This window comes from Natrix helvetica (genome assembly GCF_964273705.1).
Source record: "Natrix helvetica genome assembly, chromosome: 4".
Taxonomy (NCBI): domain Eukaryota; kingdom Metazoa; phylum Chordata; class Lepidosauria; order Squamata; family Natricidae; genus Natrix; species Natrix helvetica.
The window spans coordinates 89,286,949-89,301,925 of NC_138550.1; the positions used below are offsets into that span (position 1 = coordinate 89,286,949).

The following is a 14,977-nucleotide window of genomic DNA, read 5'->3' on the forward strand; positions in this document are numbered from 1 at the left end:
TAGACATACACAGTTATATGAAATTGTTGCAATATTTTTCGGTGCCATCTGGAATGACAATCACATTGTAACTGCTTAGAATTTCTTACCAAGGAAGGAAGAAATCAAATCCTGAGAAATCAATATTTCAAACTGCTCAGCAAAAGAGAAGTTGAAAGATATTTGTGCTGTTTTATATAGTTTTATATAAGTGAAACCCCATGGTTGTGATAAAATTTAGGAATAATTAGCAGGGTTAACATTTGATGCAAACTGGTAGTGTGTCAGGAAGATGTGATGGGGAGAAAAATAAACTGCCAAGTAAAAGTTGGAAAGGGACGAAAATATGAAGTTTCAGAAATAAACTAGAAGTCAAAGGAAGAGATAAACTGTTACAGTTAGACACAGTGGACTTGGAGAGGGGATTAGAGCTAGGCATCTCAAAACATATGCATTCATTTCCCATGAATTGAAACTAAATGCATTGAGAGAAATGTATGGCTCAGAAAGAAAGGAGCTATGGCAAGAGGGTAAAAGAATGGTAGCTTGAAAGAAACATCCTGAAGATAAAGATGAAATAAAGAACACTATGAAGATTTTTTCCCCTTTGAACGAGAGAAGAAAGTGCATTCACAAGTAAGCAAAGGAGGAAAAAGGAAAAAGAGAGCAACCAAATATTGTTTTCTTTTTTGCAAGAAAGTATTGTGGAGAAACTAAGGCCGTGATGGTGAATCTATGGCATGTTGCCCAAAGTGGCACATGAAGCCATGTTACCTGGCATGTGCGGCGTTGCCTGTTTGTCTTTTGGGTTTCTGCATGCACAATGATCAGCTGTCCTTTGCAGTGGACAGTGGCAGTGCTGAAGCATGCCAGCCAGCTGATTGTCGGGTGCACATGCATACCTGGATGTTCAGCTTTTCTGAAGCATGGTCCCTTCGCACGAGTGGCAGTGCTGAAAATTGGCCTGTGCATGCGCATCGGCCAGCTGATCGTCAGAAATTTGGCTTTTCCAGAGTGTGGTCTTGATGAGTGCGTGCACGAGCAACATTTCTACACAATCCTTTTGGCAATTGGTGCTGAAAAGTTTCACCATCATTGAACTAAGGCATTGAATGGCCTGGGTTGGCATCACCTGGATATTTAGAAGGCCCCAAACAAGATAGCTTTCCCCCATGCATTCAAAACCCTAGAAGTTGAGTCAGATGCAACAAGATAATTTACTGAGCGCTTATATAAATAAAATAAATAAATAATGCTGAAATAAACCAAGCAAAAATATGAAATCCATAACACTGAGAATATCTCTCATTTACAGTTCAGTAATAATGTTTCTTTTCAAGTTTTCCTTGGTTTGTGTAATTTGTTAGGCTAGATGACAGCCCTGGAATCTAAGATGAATATTCAAATTGATCAATAAAAGCACTGTCAAGGAAGAAGACAGCCTGAAAACATCATTGCTCTTCTCAACACTGCAGTCTAGTGCCATATGAAAAGCAGATCAAATAGAGTGACAGAAAGGAGGAAAAACAGATTTTGAAAACCACAGAGTTAAATGGAACTATTACAGTTCATGAAAAACAAACTACTGAAGAAGAAAAAAATGCCTTGCTGAGATCAGAGCTGCTTTCGATATAGTGGTGATCAGTATTCTGTTGCCAGCCAGCCAGTTGCCTTTAGAAACTCAGAAACAAGCCAGATGTCCATATATCTGTTGTCTATCTCTAGCATTAATTTAGGTACTTGTTCTACTTAGTTGTCATAAACGTGAGCCACTACTGGGCATGTCTTCCAGGAATTTAAATATCATGGGGAAAGTTTTCTTCCCTATCAGTTGACATTATTTCAGCATGTGTCCCGTGTCCATGCTCCAGATTATAGGATGAGAACACAGTAGGGTTTTGAAAATCCAAGGAATTAGATAGTAGGTTCAAGTCTTTCTTTCTTTTTATTTTTATAAAGTCATTTCTAGATCCCATCGTCATCTCATGGGAAATAATCATTAATAGGGTTTACAATTTCTCAGAAACTGGGCAAAAATATATATATAAATCTACATTAAACAGAAAACTCTGTTTCTTTCAGCATTGGATTAATCAAATTTCAGGATTTATTGGCAGCTTTCATTTGTTATATTTATATCTGACTGCAGTCCAAGTTATTTCCCAGATTATCGACACTTCCATATATATTGTAGCATCCTGCGATATGAATTTCTCCTGTTTCCTCTTTGCAAACAATGTTGCCATATATAAGTCCACTTACATTTGTTGTTTTCTATGGTTGCAGTTTTAATTCTATGGGTGCAGTTTTCAATAACTGAAGTGTACTGTTTCAATTTAAAAGAGATTAAAATACTGGTTTGCAATTTTATTATTGAACCTCAGAATTTTCAATAAAAACAAACAAAAAAAGCTTTGCATGAAAACAGTAACAATGGGAAGAATATAAAAGAAAAATGTTGGTCCAATTACAATAGTTGCTCACAAATACCGCAAACTGTTGTCTAAATAAAGTCCAGCTATACTTTCCCCAGAAGGGAAGAATCAAGTGAGAAGATCCTATGCCAAATCAGCACAATGCTGGTCATGCACATAGTAAATGGATCTCAACATCTGTGCTTATCACAGAGGTTAATTTACTGTGATTTAGTTTTAACATGTTTAAAATATTGTATAGTATAAAATAGCAAATTAGGCCTGGTAGGCAGGGAGATAGGGGGGAGAGAGAGAGAGAGAGAGAGAGAGAGAGAGAGAGAGAGAGAGAGAGAGAGAGAGAGAGAGAGAGAGAGAGAGAGAGAGAGAGAGAGAGAGATTTAGAGTTTCTTCAAGGATTATATAAATATGATAAATAAAGATAAATATGTGATAAATATGAAAAAAACTCACTGCAGAGAACTTCTTTCTTTGATGAACAAATTGCTAGGATGAGACTGTTACTGGCTTGCTTTTTTGGAGCATTTCCATAATTCCTATGCTTTCTTGGGTGCCCTGGAAGATGTCCTGAATTTAGTTTGAAGTATCTTTGAACTTTGAAGTAACTCAAAGTTTTTATATTAGAACTGTTGGAGATGGTTCGTAGGGTATCATTGCTGCTGAAGCCATTTTCAGTTTTGAGTTAGGGAAGGTCAAACCTGGCAGGAGGAAATCAAGGCAAATATCACACCATTTCAAATGTGTGAGGTTAAAAGTCAATCTCTTTTAGTGAACAACTAAAGATTCTTCTCATCCCTCCCCACATTCAGTTTAAGACTCTGCTTCACACCAAACTCCCAGCTTTGTAATATTGTCCTCAAATCCTTGCAAAACCTATTATTAATCATAAGCGTTTTCCCGAAGTCTGCAGGACACACAAAACCAACATCAAGCTGAAAAGAACTCTGTCATGTTGAATGGTCATTAAATTGCCTCCTAGCTGCTCTCTGGTTTCAGTTCACTTTTTAAAATGATGTATTTTTGGTAAGATGCAATGTAAGTACCTTAGACAAAGGCCTACTAAAAGCCCTTTCATTGAATGCACCCTATGAGGCTATTTATTGTGATCAAAACCACCGTTGCTCTTTAACAATGCATCTTTGCAGAACAATGCATTTGTTAAAATTTAGGAAAGAATTGAATTCTGGGATGACTTCAAAAGCTTCCAAAGATAGAAGTTCAAAAGCTTCAGCAAATCCAAAGCCATACACTAGTTCTCTTACTTGATACTTATATTTCAACAACATGACATCGAAGTTGGAAAGCAAACAAGTCCTGTTGTTAATTTAGTGAAATTTGCTTTGAAAGATTATTTAAACTTAATTAATGCTATATCAGGTGATAGGCATCAATATATCCTTGATCCCATGAAAAAACGTTTAAGTCCAAGCACATTAAGGTAAGGGAGTTTCTCTAGCCCCACATCCTCTCTTCCACTAGTGAGTTTCTTCCTATTCTAGTGAATATTCAAAGCAGATAACCACAATTTTTAAAAATGAAATAAAGTTATTATCAATTTCAATTCAATCTTTTTTTCTAGCATGTAGAAGAGGACATGATGATAAAAACGGTATATCTTTCTGTAGCCACTCTCTTTTTTCCCACTTTCTAAAAACTCTATATCTTGTTAATACATATTTTTTTTGTTTACAATTTCCCAGAAAATATGTATGACACACCCTTGAGCCCTTTTATAAAAGAATGTCAACAATTAACTAGGCTATGTGGAAAAGAAAGGGAAATGATACAGTATTGGGAAGATAAGGTTTTTTTCATAATAATGGATTGGCAAAATCTGGAAAACCATACCCATCACCAGATAATTCATCAGGCAGATGCTGTTATTTGGCAAGCAACTTATCAAATGAGCTTCAAAGGGTAAAAGTGAAACTAGATTAATTTGAGTAACAGATATTTTTAGGCACTATGTTTCCCAACCCTTTAATGTTTTAATGAATTTGGAATATCTCTGAGTTTTCTTAGTTCATTTTTTTTTTCATGTATCAGATGGCCATATCTCTATTTCTGACAACAAGAATAGACAACCAACAGACCAAAGTCTGTGTGCAGCTCTTGGATTCACTTTTTTTGTGGACATCATAATCTCATTTAGCTAAAATTGCTGAAAACTGACATGACAGTTTTCTCCCATTTTAAGTTAGCAGAAAGATTAGAATTATTTCATAAGCCCTGACAAAGATATACCATAGATAAAAGCAAAGAATCTCCTGCAAATCCTTCCTCAACCCAAATCTCATATTTGTGGCCTTCAAAAAATGTTAATTACAACATGCTCTGAAGCGTACATAGAAAATATACCCAACACTATTTTCTTATTATCTCCAAATTATTATTTGGTCAAAATCTTCCATGTAGAGTTTGCAATGAAATATTTTCATCAGACATGTGGAAGGGGGAAAAACTCTATTTGATTTTCCCCCACTACATTAAATTGCATTTCAACTATCTGATAGGGCTTTGAAAAAAACTGTAGTCCAAGGCCAATATATTTGAATTGGAACATATATTAGCAAATTAGTCAGGAGTACCTTTAGCTGTGTCTTTTTCCGAGCTCATACAGCTTCCTTTCATGGATATCATAGGAAAGGATATGTTGGTTTAAGGAGTTCCCATCAAGTGCTATATGAGCACTCATGTGTCTTCTGATTCATTGCCCTTCAAATCAGAATTTTGGCATAGCCTTATTCATAATACTGTTGGAAGAAATGTCCTTCTGGATTCAGTTCCAAGTGGGGGAAAAGGCACTGGAAACATGGAAAAGATGGTTTAATGGTGGACATGATCACATGCCTTGGTATTGGGTGAAGAAGAAAAAGGGCTGGCTTGAGGAGGAGCCAACGTCGCTATGAGACAGTCATGCAATCTCAATGCTCTGAGATCGCTGCTAAAACGTTTATCTCTGTGTGGTCCAATCGAACCTAAACCATCCTGTAGAGATGGCGAATGGGAAGAATATGTCCTGCTGATCGCAGGGACACTGCAAAGTCCCTGATCGACCCAGGAGAAGTTCTTCTAGCTGGTGATAAAAGCATAGCCCCTAGGCTGATGAAGTTGGGACGGCTCCAAATGGAAGGAAATGGAAAGAGAAAGTGTTTACAGCTGGTGAGGAATTTTTACCATTTTAAAAGAGACTGCCTACAAAAAACCTTAAAATTAATTTAAATCTGAGAACAGAAGAAATAAGCAGCGGAATTAAGCTTTGAACGGTTTTGGTCAGTGTGTTATCTTGCTCTTAAATGCTATCTTTATGGATGGAATTTATGCAAGCCTTTTAAAATGAATGGATTAAGTTTTCTTCTTCTATCCTTTATTATTATTATTATTATTATTATTATTATTATTATTATTATTATTATTATTATTATTGAAACTTATGGACTCAAATTCTCCTTCCTCATTACTACCTGTGTTTTCCTCTTTTTCTCCTCTATTTTACTCAAGAATTTGATTTTTATTTCTTTAACTTGGAATATAAAAAAGAAAAGAAAAGAAGGAGACAAAGAGAATTCTAACAACAGAGGGAAAGTCAGTGCTGCTGCTCGGAGGCTGAAGGCTTGTGTTTTAGGAATAAAGCACTTTCACTTTCCTCACTGAACAGTCTGCCTTGACAATTCAAAGTCTCACAGTTTGTTTATAGAGAGTGATAAGAACCAAAGGATGAATTGTTTACATGGGTGTCCTTTTGAACTATATCTCTAACCAGATAAAGTGAAAAGAAGATTTTACTGTGAATTTGCTTAACCTTGTAAAAATCCTTCAAGCCAGAGCAGCAGTATTTGTCAGCTGAAAATTACGGCACAACTTCAACAGCAGAAAGAAGCTTTAAGTTTGCAAAAGATAATGTTTGAAATTCAGAAATTATCAAACACATTGGAGAAGTTGGAAAATCTAGAGCATCTAACAGTAAAATGTGATGGAGAAGTTGGAGATGTTTATCAAGTGGAAAAAGTGGAGGTTAGAGTCCTAAAAACCGAAGAGAAAAATGACCACAAAGAAATCAAATCCGCTGATATCTATGGTGATTGGTTTGTGTCTGGAAATGGAGAGAGTAGAATATGGAAAGAGGAATTAAATGGAGGGGAATTCTACCCCAGATGGCAAGATACAAAAGAAGGAAAAACAAAAGAATTTATGGATTAAAGAGAGAAATTTTATTAGCAACATCATTGATAACACCACTGACAATTAAAGATAAGCTGATCAAGGAAACAGAAGAAGGGCATCGAAATTACATGAGAGACTTAATAAGCAATGAGTTGCAATGAGGAGTCCATACAAATTTGATTAAGGAGATGATTAGAGGACTGATATCACAAATGGCAGAAGACATGAGATTTTTTTGCTATTGGAAAGATACAGGTTGATATATGGTTAAATAAACAACTGCTAATGATAATAATGTATGCATATGTATTGGTATGACAAGTAGTAATTGGATATGAATATTGAATGGTACCTATGAAAGGAAGATTAGAAATTATTTGGTTATATATATAAAGGTTAATAAAAAGACTAAGTTGAATTTAGTTAAGTTTTTATTATTGGGGGGGAATGCTATGATAATTGATAGAGTTAAATGAAGGAGGGATAATGATAACAATGTCTATATATGTATGGGTACAACATAAGGAAATTGGATGTAAATTGTAAACAGTGATTTGGAAAGGAGGATTAGAAATTTTTGTTACTAAATATTATCGATGTTTAGTCAGAATAGGCCATAAGGATATAGTGTTATTGGAGGATATTAGAAATAACAAATGAAATGCCAGAATGTGGTCAGGTTTTAAATCTTGGTACATTTTATGATGAAGGACGCGTAAACAATTATAGTCAAATGAAAATGGAGGTATGATGATGGTAATATGTATAAACATATTGGATTTAAAATGCTTGAGTTAATACTAATTTTGTGATGATAGTGGAAGAGACACATGAAAGCTTTTTGTAACCAACTGATATACTTTCTACAGTATGTAAAGAAGGAGGATTCTTTGTGTTGTGTTTGTTTTGAAAATTGAAAATTAAAAAAAAAAACTTTAATAAAAAAAAAGAAAAGAAAAAGGGTTAGAATCCCTTGCTGAGAGTTTTATGCCCTCTGTTGGGCCCCACTCCTATTCAAGAAATGCACTCTGATTGGCTGTCAGATTCCCATGGGGCCATGTAGGCCCAACTCTGTAGGCTGTGTTTTGAGTCCAAGTTTGGTTGAGCCTTGCTGGATGGTGTTACAATGAAAGGGCTTTAGGATTCCTATTATAGCTCTGCCTGTAGATCTTTGTTATGTAGAATAGACTGGCTCAGGCGTTGATGACTCATTGACAAAGGTGGGGGTGATTAGTTTCTTCCTCCTTTTTAGGGAGGAAATATTCTGCCCTTTTAATATTTCCTAAAATATTTCATCTTCTAGTAGAGAGGTGGGTATTAACTTCCTAAAATATAATACCCATGAAGCAAAACACTTGTGGGAAAAAATGGTTTATTACACAATAGGGCAGGAAAACATTTAAATAATTTAGGAATCAAAGGATAGGTTTACCTTTATAATGATATTTCTTTAGGGGAACAAAGTGCCTTAAATCACTTTGGATTATGGAGAAAAGTAAAAGGTGACAAAGGAGAATTTCTGTTGAGAAGAAACATTAAAGGGATTCTGGAATTACATTGTTTAATTTGTGCCAGACATGTAGCAAGGCTTAGATGTGGTTGAAGTCTCTCAGACATTTGACAAGATTTGGTCAGATAATAATTTTTACAACAGACTGGAAGCGCTGTTAAGCAGTTAATTGCCTTGTGTCAGCAAAAGAATACAGTTCACTCTTACAGCCACTGCTGCTTAAACCATTGCCTTTTCTCCTTCTCTGTATTTCATCTAATGCTTTGCCCTATACTTCATGACCTTGAGCTGGGTGTTGTCGGTTATTGACATAGCTGATATTGTGGTTCTGGGATAGCTCACAATATCTCAACATCTCAAAAAGAGAACATTGGTATAACAAACAAAATCTCAAGAATGAACTCATTCATATCATTTATTTTATTGCTTGCTTATTTATTAATTAATTACACAGGATTCTATGTTAGTTTAACCTGTCAACACTGAGCAGCTTAGGAATATCAATTTGGTAATGAAAGATAAAACCATATAATAATCATCCCTCCAAAAATACATCCACTTTTCCCCAGGACAATATTTCAGGAAAATAGAATGGGACAACTCGCCACAGCCCACTCACCATGGCCAATTTACCAGGGCACAACTCACCAGAATGAACATGCTATGACCAACTTGTCAGGGATAACTTGCCATGGCCAACTCACCATGGTACAACACCCCACAGCCAACGTACCATGGCTAACTCACCATGGTCAATATGCTATGGTCAACTTGCCAGGAACAACTTACCATGGTACAACTCACCACAGCCAATGTACCATGGCTAACTCACCATGGTCAACTTGCTATGTCAACTTGCCAGGAACAACTTACCATGGGACAACTCACAGAGCCAACGTACCATGGCTAACTCACCATGGTCAACTTGCTATGTCAACTTGCGAGGAACAACTTACCATGGGACAACTCACAGAGCCAACGTACCATGGCTAACTCACCATGGTCAACTTGCTATGGTCAACTTGCCAGGAACAACTTACCATGGGACAACTCACCACAACCAACTTGCCATGGGACAACTCACCACAGCCAACTCACTACAGCCAACTTGCCAAGTTGTCTAATTTCGAGTTGGCCACAGTGAGTTGGTCATAGTGAATTGGCTGGATTACTTGGTGTTTTCTGAGCTTGATTATTTGCTGGAACACATTTCATTACCTGGCTAGTTAATATTGTTAGTTTTGATGATGTTAACTAAGGACTCTACAATTCAATCTTGAGCTGCATATATTCTTTTCTATTAGTGTGGGCAATCATCCATCTGCTCTCTACAGAGAATGCTAATATTTCAGGCATTTGCATAATGTCTGAAATATTAACATGGACCAGACTTATCTCTTGGTGTATGTTAGGGAAGAAAGGACCCATCTCTAAAAACTCTTCACTCCTGAGTACTTAATGTTTGGGCTAGATATAGAGATCAAGCTCTTCATCTTTCACTTAACTTTGGGCCATATTCTGATTTTTAAGGAAAGAAAATCGGCTTATAGCAATCAATAGTTTCATGTCATAAATAAAGCTTTTAATGAAGAGGTCTGATAAGTGGTTTTAGGACACTACAATGTATTAATAAGGATAATGTAGAATAAATGTTCAAGCTTTACTCTGATGAAAGTTCAACATAAGAATGGCATGCCCCACTCACTTCCAAGACTGAAGCAAAGTGGTTAAAACATGGCACATTTCAATGTTTGTAACATTGCTCATTTCAAAGAATTTTTTTCATTGTCTTTTCATTCTTTGAAATGTCACATACCCACCCACAGACACACAGAGAGAAGCATTTAATACTTTTCTCTTTAGACAATTCAAATTGTCTTCATTTCTAGTTCAAATTCTTATGTGAATTACACTGACCCAGTCATAAAGGTTGGGAGCCTGTGGACTTTGTCAAGCTGTTTAATTTTCTTTCAATGTTGATTTGCAAAGGGAGATAGTTAGAAATCTGTTTTTCCTTCTTCCATGTTAGGATTTCACTCTGGAATTTCTCAGCTTCCTCTTCCTCTTTCATTATACTTCAGGTGAGTAACCTCAAATGTCCTTTAAATCCATAACAGCACTTGAGAAGTAACTTCCTTCATAAATCTTTCATTATCTTCCAGTGGTAAATATACTAGAAAAAACCTTGTGTTTTCTAAATCCAAATACCACAGAAGCCTTTACTTTGTACTATGTGACAAAATATCATATATAATTTAGATAGACAAGATTAAGAAAAAAAGTTATTTTGTCTCAGCATACAGATACATTAGCATACCCTTTGTAATGTGAATTCATGTTCAATTGTAATAAATCTCTGTAATTCTAAACCAAGTGATGAGGTGAGAATATTTATAAAAGGTTTTTATTCAGTACTATTGTTAAATTTAATAAAACTGTCATGTATAATATTTGTTACTTTGAAGACTAAATTATGAGATCTGGCAGCTTATTCATTTACAACTTCTGTGTTAACAAATAGTGGATGTCTGTAATATCTACAGGAATATACAGAGTATAGCTAGAGAAAAGGTAACATGTTGTGCAACAGTGGATTTATATACAAGTCCATGGCAGAGATGGCAGAAACAAGTTTAAGGAGGTATTCTTGGCTCCTAAGTAGAGCTTGCAGACATCTTTGTTTATTACATCACCCTGTGTACACATAGAGAACAAGTTCCTTTGTTCAAATTCTTTGTAAAGAATGGTACAACATTTGTTGTTATTAATGTTCTTCCATTGTTGTATGTAGTGATATAGAAAAAAAAAACCATGCTGGGTTATGTTGGAGAGAATCAATTGAGGCTTTGAATGACAAGCCAATCATTCCTCTAGCAATTTCTCCAGAAAAGATAAACATGTATGCCATCTTTGGAGTGGGCATGTTTATTTTCTTTCTGCAGTTGAATGTAATGGAGGAAAAAATGGGGAAAAATCAAGATAAAGAAAACTGACTAGATTTATTGGCTTATGTTGTGTATAAATACAGCAATAAATCAACCAATTGGTTAATTAATCATACACTTCCATATTGCCCTGATTGGCAAAAAACACAAGGTGATAGTTCATTGGCCATAGAGGACTACTATTAGTAGTAGTTTTGCTAACTAGATTAGGATTCATACATCACATGAAGCTTCTGATTTTTCACCAGCCTTTTAGGCACATTAGTAGCTTGATCAACATATTATGTGTAGCCAGAATCTGTCAAACTACTTTTGGACTTTAGGGATGTACACTTCCAATATATGTGCACAATCCTCTTACCATTTTTTGTAAGGAATATGAAAGCTATTTGAAGATTGATAATGATGGAAACAGATCTTTGTCTTGACATTTCTTCAGAAATGAAACATTATAGAGCTTCCTGCTGATGGATGTACTAAATCTTTTAGTTTTGCTGTAATCATTCTTAACTCTTTCATACAAGTATGAAAACACACATGGAAAATAGTTACAAAAAGAATTTTGAAAATTATTCATACTGATACAAATCTTAGTTCAATTTAAGCAAATTCATAATTACTAATAAAATAAATTACAAGGAAAAGTCAACAAAAAACTTCTAGAGTTTGGGTTTCAAATACATCAGATATTGTATAAGACAGTCATGTTTGTATTTTTTTAAATAAAATTGAGATTAAATTAATTAAATTAAATTAAGCTCCCTGTATATTAAAAATGAGAAAGAGATGAAACTAATTAAAATAGGCATAGATTAAATGTAATACAAGGTTAATTAATCAATAAATAATACTTATTGCTGATTTAAAGCAAAACACAGGCCTTCAAATAGTACTAGAATTCCTTGTCATACATAGAGACACAAAGCAAAATTTAAAAGCAGTTCATTCAACTGAATTGTCTGTGATAATGGTAATTCTGGAAAAAAAAGTGCCTGCTAACACAGCCATCTTGATAGTAAGGTACCGATCCTTCATTAATTACATAGTAATTAATCTATAAATCTAAGGGTGATGCAAAAAGTCTTCTTACCCACTTTCTGCCATAACATTCCCAGATGATAAAAATATGGGAAGAATTTCATGCTTTTCTTTAACATCCGGATGAACTTCCTTGAAATCATAATTTGAAATGATCCTTGGAAGGAGGATTACCAATGGTGGGATTCAAAAATGTTTACTACCAATTCTGTGGGCGTGGCTTGGTAGGTGTGACATGACTTGGTGGGCATGGCAGGGGAAGGATACTGTAAAATCTCTACTCCCTCCCCACTCCAGTGGAAGGTTACTGCAAAATCCCCATTTCCCCCCCAATCATCTGAGACTCGGGAGGCAGAGAAGAGATGGGAGCAGAACCAGTCAGAGGTGGTATTTACCGGGTTTCCAAACTACTCAAAATTTCCACTACCAGTTCTCCAGAACTGGTCAAAACCTGCTGAATACTACCTCTGAGCAGTGCATGTTTTTTTTTTGTGTGGTGTTGTTGCACTATAAGAAACCTGTACATTTGTCATTACTTATATTAATGGCTGACAACACTGAAACTCTGTATGATGAGTCAAAAATTCTTAATACCATTTTCCCCCCATGTAAGCATGACCTTGGAATTACAAGTCCTGCTTTCCACACATTATTGATGTTATTTAAGGTGACAAAGTTTCAGTAAAGAAAAACCTGCACACATATCCCACCTACATGTTTATGTTCTCATGAGTCAGGATCTTGCATTATAACAGTTTCTTTCCTGCAAACATTCACAATGAATGTACAAAAGCCTACAGGGAATCCAATATTATCAGAGCATTCATGGGAGCTGCAGGAGAGCTACCATTAGAAGAAAACTCATGCAGTGAGCATACCATATTCATCATGCTCCAGGTCTAGAGTAACATTCTGGAAAGAACAAGGCCAATATAAGGTGTATTAAGAAGGCTACATTACCATAAAGGCTAAAAGCTTTGTGTCTTTCTACCTGCTGTAGTCTTTCTCCACTGATGGTAATTATAGTGAGTGTGACTGGATATTTAGTCTTGGGGAGAGATGGGAGATGCAAAATAAATTATAGGGATAAGCAAACACAAATACCAAAGGCTGAATGTCCCCCTTCTCTCCCCCAAAAATCACATTTATACAATTTATAGGCTAAATAGAATAAATGTGAAGGATTTAGAAAAAGAAATAAATTGATTATTCCAAAGGAATGCAGCTGGAGTTAAGAGGTATTGAGCAGACAAAGTTAGATCTCTGGTTCGCCTGAATCACCTAACTCCTGGGAAAGTGTTGAATTTTTGTCCACTCTTTATTTTGGAAGAATTGTCTTGTGTATTTTTTTCTAGCTAGAACTCTTGATAGTACAGAACTCTATCTTCGCATATAGAGTTGCCTCTTTGAAGTCTGTAGCAAAATATTCCTCAGTAATAAAACAAGATGATAATCTTCCTGTGGTTGAGATAAGGATAATATCTTCCATAAAGTAAGCAGCAAGGATGCCAGGATCATTTAGGAAAGATAGTATGACATGTAGCTTTCCCATTTTCAATGGCTTATTTTATAAAGTTAATCTGCATAATTAAATTGGTTCTCTTTGCAAATAAGCTTTTGTTTCAGGCACATTAACCACAGCATGATAGCTTGTAAGGAAATCAAAGTCTGAAGCTAGAACAAGGTCCCCTCTTTTAAAGACATGTAGCCATCAATTCCACACTTACATGAACACTGGAATTCATTTGTACATAATGAATAAAGTCATAGTGGAAATCTATTAAAATGCATTTAATCACTCATGTCTTTGATTTAACATCTGTCTAAAGCCTAACTTCAGAATTAAATAATTTATCATAAAATTGCATAAAAGTCCATGTAATGTAGCTATTAATGAAAAATTAATTCAAAATTAATACAAAGGAAGTTTTTGGCTGGCCCTGTTTCATTATCCATTTAGTGGACTGGTTAAAGTCATTTAAAAAAAATATTAAAATGTTTAAAAGTATGACTCTCAACCATTTTTTTAAAATTAGGAACTATAAATCTTTGTACAAACCTATCTAAATGTAAACATTTAAAGGCACACCAGAACTGAAAAATAGCTTTTGAAAATAGTAACCATCTAATTAGGGCCACGGTAGCTCAGTAGCTAAGATGCTGAGCTTGTCGATCAGAAAGGTTGGCAGTTCAAATCCCTAGCACCACGTAACGGAGTGAGCTCCTATTACTTGTCTCAGCTTCTGCCAACCTAGCAGTTCAAAAGCACATAAAAATGCAAGTAGAAAAATAGGAACCACCTTTGGTGATAAGGTAACAGCGTTCTGTGTGCCTTCGGCATTTAGTCATGCCGGCCACATGACCACAGAGATGTCTTCAGACAGCGCTAGCTCTTCGGCTTTGAAATAGAGATGAGTACTGCCCCCGAAGTTGGAAATGACTAGTATATATATGTGAGCATAACCTTTACCTTTAACCATCTAATTCTGTTAAACTCAGTCCTAGAGGAAAATGGCAAGAAAGCACAGTATAATAATGAATGTAGGAAATGGCAGTGGAAAACAGCAAAATTTAGAGGCAGTGCTCCATTTACAACAGTTCATTTAGTGACAGTTAAAAATTACAAATCAAAGTGCTATTGCTATAATGGTGGTGAAAAAAGTGGCTTAAGATCGTTTTTCACACTTACGACAATTGCTGTGTCTCCATGGTCATGTGATCAAAATTCAGATGTTTGGTAACTGACTCATATTTATCATGGTTACAGTATCCTGTACAGTGTCCTGCAACTTCTGACAAGTGAATGGGAGTAGTCCAATTCACTTAACAACCATCTTATTAACTTAACAACTGCAGTGATTCACTTAACAATTGTGGCAAGAAAGGTCATAAATTGAGGGGGGGGGAGC

General features: G+C 35.5%; 1 long non-coding RNA gene across 2 annotated transcripts in view; it reads right to left on the reverse strand.

Moving 5' to 3' along the window:
* The window catches only part of LOC309392251, a 64,914-nt gene that overhangs the window by 15,641 nt on the left and 34,296 nt on the right, over positions 1-14,977 (reverse strand). Inside the window, exon 3 of one of the 2 annotated variants that reach the window (XR_014175406.1) lies at positions 2,865-3,109. The exons of the other annotated variant lie outside the window; for it this stretch is intronic. This is a non-coding gene — a long non-coding RNA (uncharacterized lncRNA). The remainder of the gene's footprint in view (positions 1-2,864; positions 3,110-14,977) is intronic. 2 annotated transcript variants of the gene reach the window in all.